This window comes from Nanorana parkeri, unplaced genomic scaffold (genome assembly GCF_000935625.1).
Source record: "Nanorana parkeri isolate BGI_ZX_2015 unplaced genomic scaffold, ASM93562v1 scaffold18, whole genome shotgun sequence".
NCBI classification, from domain to species: Eukaryota; Metazoa; Chordata; class Amphibia; order Anura; family Dicroglossidae; genus Nanorana; species Nanorana parkeri.
The window spans coordinates 1053306-1073216 of record NW_017306286.1 but is presented as its reverse complement, the minus strand read 5'-3'; the positions used below and the strand labels follow the sequence as shown (position 1 = coordinate 1073216).

Genomic DNA, 19911 nt, shown 5'->3' with positions numbered 1-19911 from the left:
AAATACAGATTCATACTTACCTTGGTTAACATTTCTATTCTTGTAGTTAATACTTTACTATGCATTGTGGTGAAGTGCTATAATCACATTAAAGAGATTCTGTCACCAACTTTAAGTGGAACTGAATCCAAAAAGATTTACTACGTAAGGGGACAATTTGGAAATGTTAATTGCACCTAAGTAGGAGCCTGAAAAATGAACCTTTTGTATCACTTGCCCCTCCCTTTTAGATTGTAAGCTGTCATGACCATGGTCCTGCCAACCCCCTTCTCTTGAACTGCATTGTACCGTTACCTTCTCCCTTTATTTTGTAAGGCATGAACTGTTGGTGATATATAAATCCTGTATAACAATACAATAATAATGCTAATAATAATAATTAAAAAAAACCTAAAACTGCCACCATATTTAAGGACTGGAAAGCTGCAACATATTACAGTTTTGTTATTTTGGGTTTAGATGCGCTGATCTCTAGGCACTTTTTTTATTTGTATAGAATGGGGAAGGGTGACGACCACTGTCAGGTCTCTATTACTATCCAGGTTTCCACTGGGAGACCTATCGGCATTCTTTACTTTATTAGACACCAATATGGTAGACTGTTTGAAAGAGAAAAACAAATCAGTCATATTGAATTTTTCAAATCAGGCACTCAATGTTTTTTTATGAGAATGATCTCTTGGTGGTCAATATCTACGCACATGCTTGTTTGCCATAGCAAAGTTCATATGATATGATTTGTTAACATGAACAACACTTTCACATTTCTCATTCAGTTCTTACAGAGGAGGCCCCCTGTGAAATGTTTTTAGCCATATCGCTTTATGTTTTGTACAATGCAACTCACATTTTACAGGTGTAAAAAAAGGAGTGGTACAAGTATGTATGAGTATACATATCATGACTTTGCCAAGTGTAATTAGAGTTTGGTGTTTTGCATGAATAAATAAGGAAGACTCAATGCAACCTTGTGACGTGTCTTACCAGAGTTAATTTTCCTGTATAACTACATTTGCTGAAAATTAAGCCACAGAATTGCACCAAATGGATGCCAAAGGGAGTTGTGCTGTGTGCCATCAGTATTGATGTAGTCATTATGACATGCAATGTACCCTGCAAATTCACTATCAGGAAAATGATTGTAAATGTATATATTCCTTCATTAGTAGATTATCAGATATTTAAAAAATGCTCACTGCAATGAAACTGTGACACGATTGTTTCCCTGTAACTTTATACTGTATTGAAAAGAAACATTTTTGAAAGAAAATGCTCACTGCATCTTGTCCCACCTCCAATGTTTCCATTCATGTGAGCAGACAGTCATCTCACCTAGCTCAATGTCTTTACCTAAAGTGACACTAAACTCAGGAGTTAAATCTTAGAAATACATTCAAGTACCTCAACTATTAATAAAATGTATCTTCTTTGTGTATTACTCGGCTGTAGATCCTCAAATCATCTCTGAATTGGTGCAGACACTGTCCTGCCTTCTGGAGGGGGGCTAATTTTCTTCCCCATGGTCCCTGTGTGTGTTATAAAGTAGCCACCTCTCCAAGCTCGCTCCCGGGATGGACTACAATCTCATATTTAGTTTACTTATTTGTATTGAGATTGTAGTCCATCACAGGAGCAAGCTTGGAGCGGAGGTTACTTTACAACACACACAGGGACCATGGGGAACAAAAGTAGCCACCCTCCAGAAGGATGGACAGTGACAGCACCAATTCAGAGATAATTTTAGGATCTAGTGCCGAGTGATACACAAATAAGATACATTAGTATTATAAGTTCTAGTACTTGAATGTATTTTTGAGATTTATCTCCGGAGTTTAGTGTCACTTTAGTTATAAAGCAAACTACTGTTGTGACCTGAGCACAATACTATAAAGACTAAGCATAAAACATGGTATGAGAGAAGTGCAATATAATAATAAATAAATAAACATTAGTAACATAGTACAGTTGATCTCACATCTGTCCATATTGGGAAGGGTAAGCAGTGATCATTCTAAACAGCATACTACTCTTACCAAACAAACTGAAGTCTTGTTTAGCAGTGTTCATAGCCCTATAGTAAGCAGCCAGTCAGCTGTCCCTTTAACAGTCTGTAGACCGCACACAGCTGAGAAAGTAGTTGTCGTCAGCCCTTTGCTTTTCCGTACATGAGGGTGAGAGAGAATTCACATTGCAATACAATAAATATAAAGCTGTGTACAACTAGAACTAAAGGGTTGCTCAGTCACCTTTATGCATGCCTTCTCCAGTCAAAAGGGGATGTGTCCAGACAAACTTTCCTGTTCCATTTCCCTTTCCAAAGCTTATGATTGGATTCAGGGAAGATACTGAGAGCTGAACAGACCAACTAATCTGCTGCTCAGCAAGCTGTGCGTTAAATCTTCTACTGCCAACAAGGCTTCACGCTTGAGAGAACTGCTTGTTCTTTCATTACAAAGTAGCTAGTTACTGATTAGGCTAAGAAGATTGAAAAATATAGTCATGGAAAGCTTTCAGTATTAAAAACAATCCAAGATCCTAAGGATCAATGTTTTATATTGTATTCTTCTATATGAACACACAGTTTCAGTTTCAGTTGTCAGTTCAGTAAAACAGTAAATGTGGTTGGTTACTATGGGTTACTGCACTTTTCACATAGTCATTTGCTTTTCCGATGCCTTATTAAATTTGCTAGATTATGTTTACTCACAGTAATAAATACCAGATTGTGCTCTGTATTATGCTTTTGTTGTTAGACAAGCTAATATAATAGACCTATTGTTTTTACAGGATTCTTGTTGTAATTAATGTTTGATATGAAAATTAATTAGTGGTCAGTCAGCACAGTCAGCGTGCACAGACACAGCAGAGAGAAAATGGGGGCAAGCCCGGAATCCTGTCAATACCGCTGCTCCAGGGCTAGGATTTTTCTGCCCTCACCCCCTGGGCGCCCTCAGGCTGATGTTTGTATTGCCTTACGCTAGTGCCAGCCCAGCTAACTGCACAGTTGCTATACTGTACATACACATACATATACTGTATAAATGTAAGCTGATTGGTTGCTGTGCACAGCTGCTCCAGATTTTGTCTGCTCCAGTTTTGATGAATTCCCCCCTTACCTCTTACCTTTGTTAGGAATATATACCTGACAAATGGAAGGAAACCCTTGCCATACATCACAGCCACTGAAAACACCCATATCAAAATGATAGACTGACAGCACTCTGCAAAGCAGTAGAACACTAATTGGTGGCCCTCCCTATTCCTTTCTGACTGCTGCTGTGAAGGGGTAATAAGAACCTGATTTAGGTACGTATGCTAACTCTGTGTGTGGTTTCAAATGATCGAGAACTAAGCAATCAGAAACTGCTCCCCGCAGGAGTTCCCCCCTTCCCTCTCTCTGTTCCTCCAGTGCTGACTGGAGGGACAGACAGCGGAGGGGGCAGGCACAGCTGGCTCTGGCACTAGAGAGGCAGAGCCAGCTGTCAATTAGGCAGCGGGGTGGATCCCGGGAAAGCATATAGCAGGGAGTAGCCCGCTATTTGTTGAGTTTTGGGTCACAGGAGGACATTAGTAAATACCCTTCTGTGATCCAAAAAAGTTGTGGTCATATATCTCTTTTACACCTATTTTAAAATAATTAGTATAAAAAGCAGAAGTTCCTGTGTATTTTCTGCACTACTTTTCTGACTGTAGCAGTATGGTGATGGATGCTATAGTGTTAGCATGGCCATATTTCTGCATAGGCAACGTAGGCCGTAGCCTGGGATAGTACACATCATGTTGCTGACTGCTAGCACATTCCTATACCTGATAAACAGTTTCAGAATGCTGTCCTGCTATTACTGTTTGCTTTTGGATTGTTGGTGGGATAGTGTACTATGGGGTTACAGTTCACACATCCTGGTTCTGATCAACAGCTTCTAGAACCGAATTTTTAGCATACCATGATAACACTAATCTGCCCGTACGAGGTGTATATATCGAGTCTATTGTGGTGTGTTAATGCATATTAAGTGTCAGAGAAGTCCAGCAAGCAGTCATAGAACTGGCACTATGAGAGCCATTGCGCATGCGCGTGTGAAACTGTTTCGTGCTGGTAATGCTCGTAATCGTGAGCATGCGCGCAGGCGCTAATACACATGTTTACGTGCAGACGCTATGTGCATGTTTACGTGCAGACGCTAATGCGTACGTTCATGCGCAACGGCGCTAACGTTTAATCATGGCGCTTAAAGGCCTATTTAAACTTGCATCTTGCATGCACTCAATGCTGAGAGTTCTTCAGCTAGTGTCTGACGTTGATTCCTGATTGCTCTGTATCTGACCCGGCTTGATCCTCTGACTCTGCTGCTCTCCGCCTCCTCCTGACCTCGGCCTGCTCCACCACTCTGTCTCTTGTCTGCCGATTCGGCACCACTTATCCAGCACGGCTTGACCTCGGCTCGTCCTGACCCAGCTTCTGTCTTCTGATTCGGTACCGCACAGCTCTCCAGTTACTGACCCGGGCCGGCTTGTCTCTGCTTATCCAGATTCCTGGTATCCTGCCGGGTGCTTCATTCTGGTGTCTTCAACATCTGTTCCCAAAGGCACCCGTGCCTCACGAAGTCCGTTCGGCCCTGTTCCACTCTCAGGGGCGCTCAGACACGTGCTGCAAGGGAAGGTCATTCTTATCTCAGACTCACATCAGGTACGTGTTGAGCCGTGCTGAAAGCCGAAGCTGGCCGCTCGGCCTGCTTCTGACAGCTGGGCGGAGCCAGCCGTGATCTTACCGCTTGGCTTCGGCCACTTTCAGAGAGATCAGCGTCCCTGGTTGTGTGAATAGCCGAACAGTGTTCGGCTCACTTCACTTCAGATCGGTCATTCACTCGGCTGCCCTCGACAGCTTCGTGAATAGACCCCTAAGTCATTTGGATGGACTACCAACACACCACAATGGACTGAAAAGCAGACTTGCATCATTTTTTTTAATGCCTTGGGTGCCACTTGAATGAATGTGCATGGTGTGTTGGGGTAAAGTTTCTGCAATGCATAGGTGTTAATGAGCCCTAAGGCTAGTCAGTCTACTATGGTAGACCCCTGCCCCCCCCCACCATACCACACCACATTGGCCGATGGGGACAAGGGCCTCTTCCCCACAACCCTGACCTAGTGGTTGTGGTGGTCTGTGGGCAGGGGGGCTCATCTGCATCTGGGTACCCCTTTTATAAAGGGGGGCACCCAGATGCCACTTCCCCTTGTGAATGAGTAAGGTGTACTTGTACCCCTACTCATTTACTAAAGGGTTAAATAAATGCAAATAATCACACAACACCTTTGAAAAAATTCCTTTACTTGAACAAAAAATTTTGACAATTCCTTTATTTAAAATAAATTTTAAAAATGCCCCATGAAGTCATTCCAGCGTCGGACGAAAAATGAAAAAAAAAAACAAAAACCCAAAACCTCCCCGATGCAATGTTTACATTGGGCAGTAAAAACAAAGCCTGCTATTGGTTATTTAAAATTGAAATACCCAATAGCAGGCTGGCTGATGCTCCGCCCACTGCCTGATGTCATTCACAGAGGAGTGGACTTGAGAGAGAACTTTCTCTCTCAGGTCCGCTCCTCTGCAGGAGCAATAGCCATTCTGTTATTGGCCATTTTAAATTGCAATATCCAATAGCAGGCTGGCTATTGCTCTGCCTACTGCCTTCTGTCAATCAGCAGAGAAAACTTTCTCTCTCAGCTCCGCTGCTCTGGGACTGACAAAAGCCAGTTGGCGGAGCAATAGCCAGCTTGCTATTGCACTTTGAAATAGCCAATAGCAGAATGGCTGCCTCCCACTGCCTTCTGTCTTCTGAGTACCACTTACTTATTCACAAGGGGGCGGGGGAGGCATCTGGGTGCCCCTTTATGAAAGGAGGAACCCAGATGAGCTCCCCTGCCACAGGCACCCACAACCACGGGGCCAGGGTTGTGGGGAGGAGGCCCTTGTCCCCATCGGCATGGGAACAAGTTGCTTTTCCAAGGGGTCGCCCTCTAGAAAAACACCCTCCCAATGCCAAGGGCATGTTGCCTGGTATGGTGGAGGGAGGGCGGCCGCTCGCTTGTCCCCCTCTTTCCTGCCCTGCCAGACTGCTGCCTGGATTAAGGGTCTGGTAAGGGATTTTATTTATTCATTTTTTTGGCGTTGGGGATCCCCTTAAAATTCCTACCAGACCTAAAGGGTCTGGCATTAATTGCCGTGGAACAGCAGGCGGGTTTTTTTTTCTCGTTTATATCAGAGGTCCCCCATAACATTCCCGAAAGATCTAATGGGTTTGGTATGAATTGGGGGAGACCCCACGCTGTTTTGTTTTTTCATTGTTTTGTTGTGGTGTCAGAAATTAAAAAGAAACAAAGTAAACATGTAATGTCACTTTTGTGCAACAAATTTTAGTTGGTAATGATCATTTAACTCAACCGAAATTTACGAAATTCGGATTCATCCGAATCCGAATGCCGAAACAAAATTGACTTTCAGACCCGAATCCCGAAAAACAACATAACGAAACATCCGAAACAAAACTAAACAAATTTTTTGCCGGCTTACATGTCTAGCATGAAGTAAATATCAGCTTCAAGAAGCTTTAAGAAGGGGCATGATTTCCCCAACGGCAGGCCTGTATGTTGTATATCTGAATGATAAAAAAGTAGGAAGGAATCCTTTCTCAGCACAGACCTCTCACATATACTACAGACCCAAATGAAAAGGTTTAATTGAAATAACTGCTATACTGTATACTGTCTTGACATGGGGAACTTTTGAAAGCCATTTTAAGAAAATATTGTGATTACTAGCATCTATCTCTCTAAGGACTCTTTCACTGAATATGGTTTTTAAAATGTCTTCCATAAAGGCATCACACTTGCATCAGTACCATAATATTTGTTCTACTTCACATCAGTTCCCAGAGAAAGATCCTATTATTGTCAAATCATTTTCTAACTCTGGGCACACCACAGTCTCTTTGTGAATGAATGCTATTGTCTGGGAGGACAGTTGCTAAGAGCTTAAACGCCTACTCTTCATAAACATTACTCCTACAGGACCTGGACATTAAACACTAAACTATTTATTGCATCCCTACCCAAAGCTGAGACTTTACTTTGACTGAGGAAATGACAATTCGATGAAACAGTGTAGCTTTTTTTTTATTTATTAAACATCACAGGCAGCATACATATGAGCACGGAAGACATAAGTATTCAGAAGCAGTGAGAGCTTTGTGTCCTGCTGAGTATGAGGCATCTTTTCTTAGACAAATGAAAGCAGAAGGGTGAGGCAATACTGTATATAGCAGTGGAAAAGGGAAGGCTCTATGGTTTTATTAAAAGCCATATTCAAGGAAGATCGGATACTAAAAAAAAAAAAAAAAGGTCTTGCCAGCATTGACTGTGCAATTTGCACATAATTGGTTCTAAACTGGGTGAATTCTAGTTGTGAGAGATGTCACCCTATCATAAATGACAGAATGGGGTATGCCCAACATTTCCACACCCTGTACGTAAGACCAGTAATTTGTAAATTAACACCAGTAAGTGGAAGTCAGAAAAGAATGCAGGAAAGTTCGCACAATGTTTCGAGGAAAGACTAACCAACAAAAAAACACAATTCAATTATAGTAGAGAAGATGAGAGGAAAGGGGTATGGTAGTAAAGTCAGCACCCCTATGAAATTCAGTGTCCCCTGGCTGCACTGCATATGTAAAGGTGCCCATACACCTTACAATTATCTGCAGATTTTCTGTCGCCAGATGGAAAAACTGCAACAGATTGGCCCAGGTGGAGATTACTCCATCAACAGAGTTTAGCATAGATGGAGGAATCTGTTGCACCTTTTCCATCTGACCACAGAAAATCTGCAGATAATTGTAAGGTGTGTGGCCAGCTTAAGGCCCCGTTCACATGTAGCGACATACCTTTGCAGCGGCCGGGATAGCACGACTTTCGGGGCGACGTTCCAGCGACGGTAGCGCGACCTTCTCCGTCGGGCTCCATAGAAAAAAAGCAAAAATCGCGCAAAATCCGCCGAAGAAAGGGTCCTGTAGAAGCGACTTGCGACCGCGACGAGCGACCCGAGACATGGAGCTAAGACAGCTCCATTGACTATCATTAGCCGGTGACTTCTCGCGATATCGCGCGGCGGAAATCGCGCGATAAGTCGCTACATGTGAATGGGGCCTAAAGGAGAACGATGAGGTGAGTGCTTTTCACTCACCTCATAGTTCTAGCCGACCTGTGACAATGAGACTGTCACAGGTCAGCTCAGTAGATTGGGAGGTGAGCGAACACATACCGGCGTTCGCTCACTACTCAATCCCGTCACGGCTCTCTGCCGTGACAGGGGCTGGATTCCCCCCTCCCCGCTCCGATCCGCCAGCGCTGACTGGCGGAACGGACGGGGGAGAGGGCGGGTACAGCTGGCTCTGCCTCTAGATAGGCAGAGCCAGCTGTCACTCACGCAGCTGGGCGGATCTTGACATCGATGTCGGGATCCGCTCCGGCTGCGGCGTCTCAGTATACCGCAAGCTGTAGCTCGCGGTATACTGAGCTTAGGGTGACGGGAGGACGCTAGTTTGTGTCCTCCCGTTACCCTAAGGAGAACTATGGGGAAAAGCCCTGGCCCCATAGTTCTCCTTTAAGGCTTTAATCTCATGCAATCAAGTGATTGTAGCAGAGCCAAACAGGCGCATACCTAAGAATTTAACCCTGCACCAGCTGGCTAACTTTTGTATGTAGAAAGACAGAACTTAGTACCTGCTCATTATATAGCCAGCATAACACAGGGGAGAGAAAAGGATTTGATCCCTTGTGTATATGTAAACAAAATGTTTTGCTCTGCCTCCCTTGCCACTAAAACGTGGAATGTTGGACTCAACAGCAAGGCTCCTGTTCCCCTTCATAGACTGTTCACGTAACTGAAAACGCTGGAGTCCGAAAAGGACACAATTCTTTATTAATTAAAAGCCAAAATCCAGTACATCAGAGCAACAATACACTAACGACACTAACAATACAAACTATGACTAATAGGATTATTCACAAAAAGAGTGAAGATTTTGGAGAAGACCGGAGAAGTGAAGAATCTAGGACAACATAGCTGATGTGGAAACATTCTCCAATTCAGCTCACTTTCCAGTTCAGCTATGTTGTCCTAGATTGTTCTCTTCTCCGGCCTTCTCTAAACTCTTCACCCTTTTGTGAGTAGAACTGTCAGGCTTCCTTCCTCTTGCCTGCAATCCACAATGGATCCTCCAGAAAACTATGTGGGACAAAACAACTTTCATTATATAATAAAGTGGTAAAGGAGGGTTAGGAAATTGTTTTGTTTCAATAACATACTGTAGTTTAAAACAAGTGTGTGTTTGTTTAATCTAAACACTAGTGGGAACTGGCTGTCATTTATAGACAGAGGAGCTGTGTGTTAGGTTTCATCATTTAGGCCCGGGACGGACAAACTAAGGCCCTCCAGTTGTGGTGCAACTACAAATCCCATTAGGCATTGCAAAACTCTGATATCCACAAGCACGACACCCAGAGGCAGATGCATGATGGAATTTGTAGTTTCACCACAGCTGGAGGCCAACAGTTTGCCCACCACAGATTTAGGCAACTACACAGAAAATCTGATTTGCAATTACTGTATATAGGAACAGATCTACATCAGCTGCAGTTTTATAAATTGATAAATTGGCTTCCTGACATGATTCCTGAAAGATGCAGATAAAATACACAACAACTGTGCAGTTACTCATAGCAACCAAGATTAAATGTACTTATGGTTGCCAGGGGTAACATCTTCACTTTTGCAGGGATCTCAAGTCTCCCTGATGTTCAGGGAGTCTCCCTCTTTTGGACAGCAGCTCCTTGATGTCCGCGAGAGAGGCATTTTCTCCCTGAAAGGTTTACTCTGAGTATTATATATATATATATATATATAATCATAATTTTTTCTTTTATATTCTGATGACGGCCGCTGTAAAAAAACAACCCAAAAAACAGAAATGGCACCTCCCTGAAATGAGACGGGAACCTCCCTGAAATAAGGTTTTGCAGGTTAGTATGTCTGCTTTTGTTCTCATTATGGTCAATCCTTTGTCAGCAATGAAAGAGAACTAACTTCTGGAAGCTGGTGTATAGGTAAAAATGTTGCCCATGGCAACCAGTCTAACACCTTGTGAGTTCACGACGATATTTTCCACACTGATTTAAAAAATCAACACTATAAGTATATTACATCTTCATAACCATATACAAAAAACGGCCCATGCAAACATCAGGCCAGGATTGTATGTAGACGTCTTCAGCTGAGATGGGGCACGCATGTGGGGATGGGGGTGAGACCAAATTTAGCTGGAAGTACTAGTGAAGGGATACCAGATTTTATGTACTTGCACATGCCACATCTGCTTTGTTTATAACCACCTTCTATGCCCTGCAACAAGGGGGGATGATTGAGGAAGGAGAAAAAAAAATAAGGTACCCTCTCTAAAATAACTAGCCCACCATTGCTCTCACCTTCCATTTTCTGACTCTCTTTAATTGCTGACAAAGGGTATACAAAACTAAGGAGCAAAGTGAAGTTATTACCCCTAGCCAACAAGATTTTTAATATAACTCACAAGTTTAAATTCTTGATTTCTTGACATGGGCAAAATCTTTACCTGTGGAGGTCCCCCTTCTATGTTAATAACCAGCCCCTAGGCCATGCAACAATGGCGGTGATTGACCAAGAGGGTAACAAGAATAGTTTCTCACCTCTAAAATTACTAGCCCACCACTGCTGGGCACCATCATGCACCAGCTTCCATTATTTAGCTCTCTTTCATTCCTGGCATAAGGTGTACTGTATACTTATATTACTCCCTTTATGAATACCAACATTTTATGCTTGTTAACCAAATAAGGACAACGCACCTGAATTGTTACTGTGAGCATATATGGGATTTACATCTTGTTTGGTGTGAAGAATATGTTGAAGATCCTAAACTGCAATATTCTTTAGCAAAGAGTGTGGGTTTCACCCATAAATCATATATTGGTTATCTTGGTATAATAAGATTCTATTCTTTACAGTATAACAAAAAGTATATTTTACATGTCTTATGTGGGGTCTAATGGCAGAAAGGAATGCAATGGAAGGGAGTTTTCATATATTGTTGTTAGTGATTGCTAATATACAGTATATCGCTGGGGCCACAGAGTATTCCATATATATATGTCTTTGTTTTTTGTAACATTTTGTAGGGAACCAGTCTCAATGTAGAGGCAAACTCGCAGTCTCTTCAACAAAAATGCCAGCTTTAATTCCAGACAGCAATCAGTTGACAAAAAAAAAAGGTTACAGGTTTCCAGCCCAAAAATGTAAATTGTCATAAACAAATAAAAGTCCGCTCCACTGAGCCTTACTGGGTATTAGCGATAGTCCGCTGAGCTGGGTCTGTTTCCTTTATGGGAACAGTTACAGTCCATCCACAGAACCCTGTCCTGCTGACAGGCTTGGCTCCAATTTGTAACATTTATTATTAAAAGCTATATTTTGTAATATTTGTGACTGTGTTCCCAGATCTCAAGATTTTAGTACCTACTAAGCTACATTTTATAATGTAATAATCTTCCCACGATAATTTCTTGATGCTCACATACCGCCATATAATTATGCATGTTAAAGGATGCATAACTAAAATAATAAACACATTAAAAGTGTGTAATAATGGTAGTCATTGGAATGATTGCTGTAATATTCCTTCCCACCTACAATTAAGGATATAATGGTGTCACTAAGACAAATGGCTATACTGTCAGGTAGCAGTTACACATACTTTACTATGTTCTTTACTATAGTCATCAGAGAACAGGGTAAGACAAATACATCTCCAAAGACAGTCCTGGATAGCAAATGATGGTATTCCTTCGCTTGCTTGAACTGCACATGAATAAATATGGTAGGGCAGATGAACATTCATGGTTAGTTGCATGGCTGGCTAAATTTCAGTTAGAATATCTCTCAGGGGCATTTTGTGAATGCAGTGGGTCTGTGTGCAAGATCATATATCAGGCGCTCTTCCTTAACATTGTATGCTATGCCACTCTATGCTATGGGTGCATACACACTGGGTGCATAGTAGAGTCCAGAGCCCGCAACCCCGGATGCAAACAATCTGTCCGGGCTTGGTCAGAGGTGCTGATCACAGGCAACCACTTGTCGGACTGGTTACATGCAGCCAGTGCTGGCCATTGATTTGTGCCCAATAAACGCGTGCCCTCATGACTCAGATCTTTAGACAGCATACTATTACTTGCTTTTATTAGATTTTATAAATACCTTGTAATATTTGAAATAATTTGTTGGGACTGGTGGGAAAAAACCTGCCCTGTGCAGCTAATGGCAATAGTCTGGATGTGAGTGGGCTTGGCATATGTACATATCATGTGCCTACATGATAACGCATTGTCAGCACTGCACATGCCCCCTCCAGAGGGCAAGTGCAGTGTCAGCATATGTCAACCTCCCTTGAGGTGCAGCCGCATGTGACAGGCTTAACAGCAGCTCAAAGGACAGAATCGTGGTGTGGAGTGCTCCCCAAATCGAATCCCCAATGTGAGTAGCGAGTCCACAGTAGGCCCACTCCCCTTGGGGCCAGTGTACACTGCATTCACTGCACACATTAGGGATTTGCCAGTGATAGTTGCCCAGGTTTAATACCAAAGAAGTTAGCACAATCTAATAGATGTCATCAGGGGAGAACTAAGCAGGGGGGCAGTTGCTCCACTGTTGCAGCATTGGGGTCCCTGGTTCATTTCCCTGTCAGGACTCTATCTGCAAGGAGTTTGCAATTTGTCCCTGAGGTTGCGTGGGTTTCCTCCCACACGCTAAAGACATGCTGGTAGGTTAATTGGCTCCTGTCTAAATTGGCCCTGTGTGCATGTGTGATAGACACCTTAGATTGTAAACTCCATGAGGGCAGGGGCTGATTTAAATGTGCAACTTTGTAAAGTGCTATGTACATATAAATATGTTGGGCTGTTAGCATGGAGATATGCCACCATTTAGACTTTTATCAGAGCTGGACCTGTAGTCAGCAGCTGTGTACTATAAGGATACCCATTCCTTACCCGTTTTCAGACCTGCAATCACAACGCCCTGCCAAATGAAGTCTTTTAGCACGGATTCAGTTTGGGGCTCTAAGTTGTTATATGACCAAATGCAGACAACTTTGAAGGAAATTGATTCTGGAAGACTTCCCTCTGCCAAGTACTGTGATCACAGATCTAAACAGGGAGTGGGTATCTATACAATATACTGAGGCTTTAAATAGTTCCAAATTACTGTATATCTCTGATCACAATCCAATCTTGCTGACCCCCTCGCCTCTATTGTTCAGTTCCATTGCCTCCTTCACCCTCTTGCACAATCCGGTCTCACTGCCTCAACAGACCTTATCTTAGACTCATTCTCTGTCCTTCTCTAAGCAGTGCAGGCAGATTATGGTTGGTAGGAGGGGTCAGCATAGCTGTGTACATAGCTTCCTGAAAACAACATGGCAACCTGCCCTAGTACTCCTCACAAGAGCCTTCAGCCCTGATGCAAGCAGTGGGCAGGCTCTTGGGTGGAGTTATGCAATATGAATATACCGTGATGGGTGGATGTCGGTCTGGAGGAGTGGGCCTTCCTAGGCAGGCTGCCTAATCAATGCCAACTTGTGATGCTAAGCCTCCGTGATTGAAGAACTGAATATATTACTTGCTCAGTCCTGCAAATATCAAACAATAAGTAGTTCATATTTCATTATGTACTGTATGTAGGATGCAAGGAACTGTGTGCCAAAACATATTTGCAGTTAGAAAGGTGGCCCTCTAAAAGCGAATTTTGGGATATTCTAGTAAAAGATGCCCTGATGATCCTATACTGGGTTTATGTGCATGTATTCCTTTCTTAGCAAATACTGTAGTCTTCAGCATGACAGCTTATTATGTTCTCATTGCTTATTGTTTTCTTATTATAATAAAAACACAAAAAGCCTTCCGTGCTTGCTTACTAAACATGGCAGCAATAAGTTCAAATAAAAGCCTTACTTCATAGATTGAAATGTTTTGCATGGTTATAATATTTTATGTCAAATGGCAATAACCATATAAATGAACATTCATCTAACCTTGACAGTCATTTAGTGCACACACAGCACTTTTGTGTCTCCAGGCAAGTTTAATATTAACCTCATGGCAGCGAGATTCAGCAGAAAAAACAGTAATGGTAATAGTTGATATTTTCCTAGTACAGATATCTACCTGAAGAACTGGTTTTCCAGTTCAACTACTGAATATATTATCTCATCTATTGGATACCTTAAAGCGACACTAACCCCTCAGCTCTTTTCTCCTCATACACATCTTCACAATGAGCATTCTCCAAAGCCACATTTATTTATGTTTACTATTTGAATCCCTTTATAAAGTCTGCTGTGCCCGCTCCCGTGATTCTTCTCTCCCCTCACACTTCCTGTCACTTAGTAAGAGCCATGCACATTGATTCTAGTCACGTGCACATCTTTCTTTGCCTACAACTCCCATGAGGCTGAGAGGAATCATCTCTCACAGCACACAGCTACCTCCTCCCCCCCTCACTAAACAGACTGTGACAGTGTCACTGCTTGTAATCTCCTCTGCAATGCTCTGAATGATCAAAACTACTTACAACAAACAATCACATATACAACAAATCTACACAGAAAAACAACTTTATTTCAAATGTAGGAGCCGTCTCCTCTGTGACTGTGTGACCAGATTCAGTATTTGGGTGGAGACTCAGAAGAAAGTATGAGGCCGGTGACAGCTCCCATGCTGAATCTCCTCACAAGCAGCTCCCCTCACACTCCCTCCTTGGTAAACCAGGAGGAGAGAAATCAAAGATCATATATTAGTGTGGGACAGCTGAAGAAATCCCAGCTCCTTGCAGAGTAGTCTAGAGGGGAGGATTTGTGGGCGGGGACTGAGAAGACACGCCCTCAGCATGTTGTAGTCCTTCACATGAACCAGCACAGAGGGTCCATAGAGGGTCCATAGGGACCATAGAGAAGAAAAGTAGCCAAGTTGTGGCTGGAGAGAAATAAAACCGATTTTGGAGCATTTAAAGCTGAGCATCAACAAAAAAGGTACACAGTCATTTATTATTTATATAATAGAAGTTATTTTTATTATTTAATTTCTGAGTTTAGTGTCACTTTAAGGCCAGATTCACACTCTGGGGGTGTATTTATAAAAAAAAAGTTGCATAGCTATTCGTCCAGCAAAACATCATGTACTGTACATTCGTTCTGTGTGAGATAACCAGCTGTGGGAAAAATAAAATGTTCTACTCTTCTAGTGAATGTTCTTAGAACCAAGTGTTCTGCTCTTCTGGTTCTTAAGAATCAAGCGTTCTGCCCTTCTGGTTAAATGTTCTGAAGAATCAAGTGTTCCGCTCTTCTAGTGAATGTTCTTAAAGGAGAACTATGGGGTAAGTGTTTTTCCCCATAGATCTCCTCAGGGTCAGCTACAGCTCGTGGTATACTGAGACCGCCGCAGCTGGGATGGATCCCGACATTACTGTCGAGATCCACCCAGCTGCGTGATTGATAGCTGGCTCTACCTATCTAGAGGCAGAGCCAGCTGTACCTGCCCACTCCCCTGTCCGTTACTCCACTCAGTGCTGGAGGATCAGAGTGGGGAGGGGGAATCCCTGCAGGGAGCCATGAGTGACAGTCACGGCTCTCTGCAGGGACAGGATCGAGAAGTGAGCGAACAACGGTATGTGTTCATAGTTCTCCTTAGGGTAACGGGAGGACACAAACTAGCGTCCTCCCGTTACCCTAAGCTCAGTATACCGCGAGCTACAGCTTGCAGTATACTGAGACGCCGCAGCCGGAGCGGATCCCGACGTAGATGACGGGATCCGCCCAGCTGCATGAGTGACAGCTGGCTCTGCCTATCTAGAGGCAGAGCCAGCTGTACCCGACCCCTCCCCCGTCCGTTCCGCCAGTCAGCGCTGGCAGATCGGAGCGGGGAATCCAGCCCCTCCCCTGTCACGGCAGAGAGCCGTGACAGGATCGAGAGGTGAGCGAACCTGGTATGTGTTCGCTCACCTCCCGATCTACTGAGCCGACCTGTGACAGTCTCATTGTCACAGGTCGGCTAGAACTATGAGGTGAGTGAAAAGCACTTACCTCATAGTTCTACTTTAAGAATCAAGTGTCCTGCTCTTCTGGTGAAAGTTCTTAAGAACATGTATTACAAAAATCAGCTGCTATCATTCACAGATGAAGCCTGAATTCAAACCCTGATCTGTCACAATCAGATCCGTTTGTTTTTTCAGACCTGACCGGAGTCACAGGTAATCAGATGTAAATGGACACACGTCCATTTAGATCTGGCTGCCCATAGTCCAACATTTCACTTCCAATCAGATCCGCCTGACAAACTGACAGGCAGACCTGACTGGGAGGGGCAAAAAACAGTTTTTTCTAGATTGTGCACAAAGTTTAAGAAAACCTCAAATCATTTATTTATTAATCTCCGTGAAGAACACTTTTTTTTATACTCATGTCATGGTCAGTGAATCCTGTACTCATTTGGACTGTGCTATTAAACAATTAAGAAATGGAAAAACTACTGGTTCTGACAAAAACAGCTGATTTAGCAATCCACATTAAAAAAAAACAACAGATGGTATATGTTTCTTTTCCTTTTCATAAATCAGCAAAAAATTTAGTAAAATAGCATAAAGGGCCATGAATTGCAAAAACACTCAGCAGTCAATCTGATACTAAAATTCAGAAATCCACAGCCCATATGACAGCATACACTCTGCATCCTAAGGCCTGGTTCACACCTGGGCGCTTTCCAGCGCGTTCCTACGCTCTGTAAAACGCTCAACATGTGAAAATCAATGATTGCCTATGGGCATGGTTCCCACCGGTTCCTTTGGGGCGTATTTGCCACGCGTATCCATTGGGATACAGCCAGGCAGCCCTCGGAAACGCGCGTTTGTCCTGCAGTTTTTTACCGCGGATCGCAGTAAAAATGCGCTGCACGAAACGCGCATATTTGATACGCCTAGGTGTGAACCCAGCCTACCAGTATCTTCTGTTTACATCACAAATACAATGTAGAGAAATCTATGTCTGCAAGTCTAGACATTTGCAGACAGTATTAGTAGGCAAATACTCAGTGCATAACTTTCAATTTCAAACCAGCGGAACAGTACAAATGCAGTTGGTTGATAAGCAGTTTGTGTTCAAGCATATATAAACCCAAAAACTAGTAATTGGATTTGGTGCCTTCGTGAGATGTTTTTGTTTTTGTTGCGATCCATTTATTTTCACCTTATAATCCTATGAATAACCCACTTTCAGTCCCTGGGTGGCTCCACTCACTGCTCCACTATATCTATGGAGGGAGCCATGGTTGCCATCCAGGTTAGACTCCATGACATGAAGTTTGATGGGATTATCAGTTAAAAAAGATACATTTTTTGCTATCTGTTCAGCTCACAGGAAGTGTCAATTGCACTGCATTTCTGGCAAGATCAACATGTTTTTTTTCTGTTCTTGCTGAAAAGGTTCTTAGCCTGAAAAAAAAACCCAAAAACGAATGCAGCCACCACATCTTAGAATTGGCAAACTGTAATATTTTAAAATTTTGTTCTTGGGTGACACAGAGACAACTCCTCCAGCATTCTATGGCCGTTAGACGCTCATACCTCTAGTACTCCCCTTAACCCCTTAACTTACATTCAAAATAACAAGGGAAACTGGAAGTGATGCTTGCTATATAAATGGCAATTTTCAGGCAGTTTCAGTCACTTTCAATGCTCAATATGGCAAAGCCAACCAAGTGGATGGAGGCAACCTACCATCAATGGTTTCTTTTGAAACTGCTAGATCAGGGGTGGACCGGGCTGCACAGGGCCCGAGCCTGGGGGGCCCCAGCATCCTCCAACACAGTCCCAGCAAGATGGTGGGGCCTGCCGGCCGCCGGATGTCATTGAGTCGGTATCTGCCGACCAGCCATAGGTGAAGGTAAATAATTCATTAAAATTATTATTTGTAGCCTAACTGATTGACTTAAAGTACTGCTGGTATTTGTAGTGCTCTATTGCAGCAATGCAGAATGGCACCGTCTGTAGAGGACTACAAATCTCAGCAGTACTTTATACATCAATGCTATGGTGTGGATTGGGGGTTTGTGTTTTTTTTTTTGGGGGGGGGGGGAATCTTGCACCAGGGTCCTTTTGTTCCTTAGGTCCGCTAGATGCAGGGTGTCATGATTCTTATTGTGATTGAAGACAGACTTTTAGTGGTTGAAAACTGGAGTGTGTATGGCCAACATTAGGGTTTACACTAAGGTGTAAAGGACGCAGGTATCGGGTGGTACTACTGACCCTTGCCACCAACCACCTCAGATGGTAGGTGGTGGAACACTGTGGTGCAGCAGCCTAAATACTAGAAGCAGCATTTGTCCTATTATTTTCTACTGTTTCCCTCGGCTGAAGAGCAGTCCAGTAAGAACACTGTTGATACATTGCATTGCAAGGTCTCCTGCATCCAAAACAATTTGCACGTAGCATAAGTTGGTCATCACGCATTCAGTAAACTGCTTAATATTATTAGTTGTTGGAATGCACATTTACTACATGCCAGTCGTTTTGGTAATCGTTTGACATGTCGTTCAATACCTACCCTAATATATTACAGAAAATCTCGCAAGGTTCATTAAAAACTGTTAATGTACATGCTTTTACTGATTCCACATTGATATGGTTAAACTAGGGCTTCCTAATATAAAAAATACACTTGCCACTAATGTTTAACAAAATAATACACGGAAATCAGAGATCACAATATGAGCCTACTACAGTTTTTCCAGCAGAGCACCAATAGTGACATGGTTAAAAGTAGAATCCCATTCAATACTATCTGATAAACAGAAAGAACTCACCTGGGAGTTAAGAGAACACAGGAGAAGGTTGTCTGTAAATGACAGACACTGTCCTCTGTATATATACAACTAATTATAACTGCCAAAGGTTAAACTATAAAAATGGGCAAAGGTTCTTCTGGTCACATGTCACAGTCTACTACTTATAAAGAGTGGTACAGAGGGAAATGAAAATCCCCACATGTATCACTGTGACACTAGATGTCATGTTTTATTGTAAGCAATCTTTCGGGTAATGCGCTTAGATAGAGCCATATGCCAGAGAGGTTCCAAAAATGTACCTCATGAAGAGAGTTATGGACAGAGGTGCCTTATTGCAGGAAATCTTCAGCCTGAAAAACCCAAATAGCTTGAACAGAACGACAAATGAAGTGCTTTCAGGTGCATTCAGCTTGTATTTGAGGTCAGTTGAGATGCTTCTAACTTCCTTGAGACCTGTATTTGATCTCCTAAGCTGCATCCAACTGCTTTTTTATTTCCATTGACGTGTATGGTGAGGAAAGCATTTCTGACGTCACACGCCTGTTGGGGTGGCACGGCTTTTTTTTCTTTCTTGCCTCTGGTGCAAAAGGAGCTAGCTACGGCTCTGCCCAACACCTCTAGCCTCCTTTTAATTTTGGTTGACGCCCAATCGCTTGTATTAGGTGCGGGTGTGCGTCCCCCCCGCCGCCGCTGCAGGTCCTGAGATCCGCTGTGCTCGGTTTGGCTGGGACGGGCACAGCGACTCTGTCACAGGAGATCAAAGGGAGATCACTGCACGATCTCCCTTTGTTCTCCTCTCCAGTCCCGGAATGCAGCTAATAAAGTTAAGTGTAAAAAATAAAAAAGTTTTAAAAAAATGAAAGCATAGAAAAAATTAAAGAAGCATTAAAAAAAATAGTGACAAATAATTTTTTTTTAAAATAACATAAAATC

General features: G+C 42.9%; 1 protein-coding gene across 5 annotated transcripts in view; it reads right to left on the bottom strand.

The window, feature by feature from the left end:
• The window catches only part of DAO (D-amino acid oxidase), a 43017-nt gene extending 23993 nt beyond the window's left edge, over positions 1–19024 (bottom strand). The window contains exons 1-2 of one of the 5 annotated variants that reach the window (XM_018560880.1): positions 15012–15015; positions 7056–7059 (exon numbers count right to left, since the gene is read on the bottom strand). The gene's annotated coding sequence lies outside the window, so the exon portion shown is untranslated. Of the gene's footprint in view, positions 1–2035; positions 2192–2246; positions 2315–7055; positions 7060–13280; positions 13285–15011; positions 15016–18996 lie in introns of those variants that run through there. The other 4 variants (XM_018560887.1, XM_018560870.1, XM_018560855.1 and 1 more) reach the window with 4 other exon arrangements.
• Between the last annotated feature and the right edge of the window lie 887 nt (positions 19025–19911).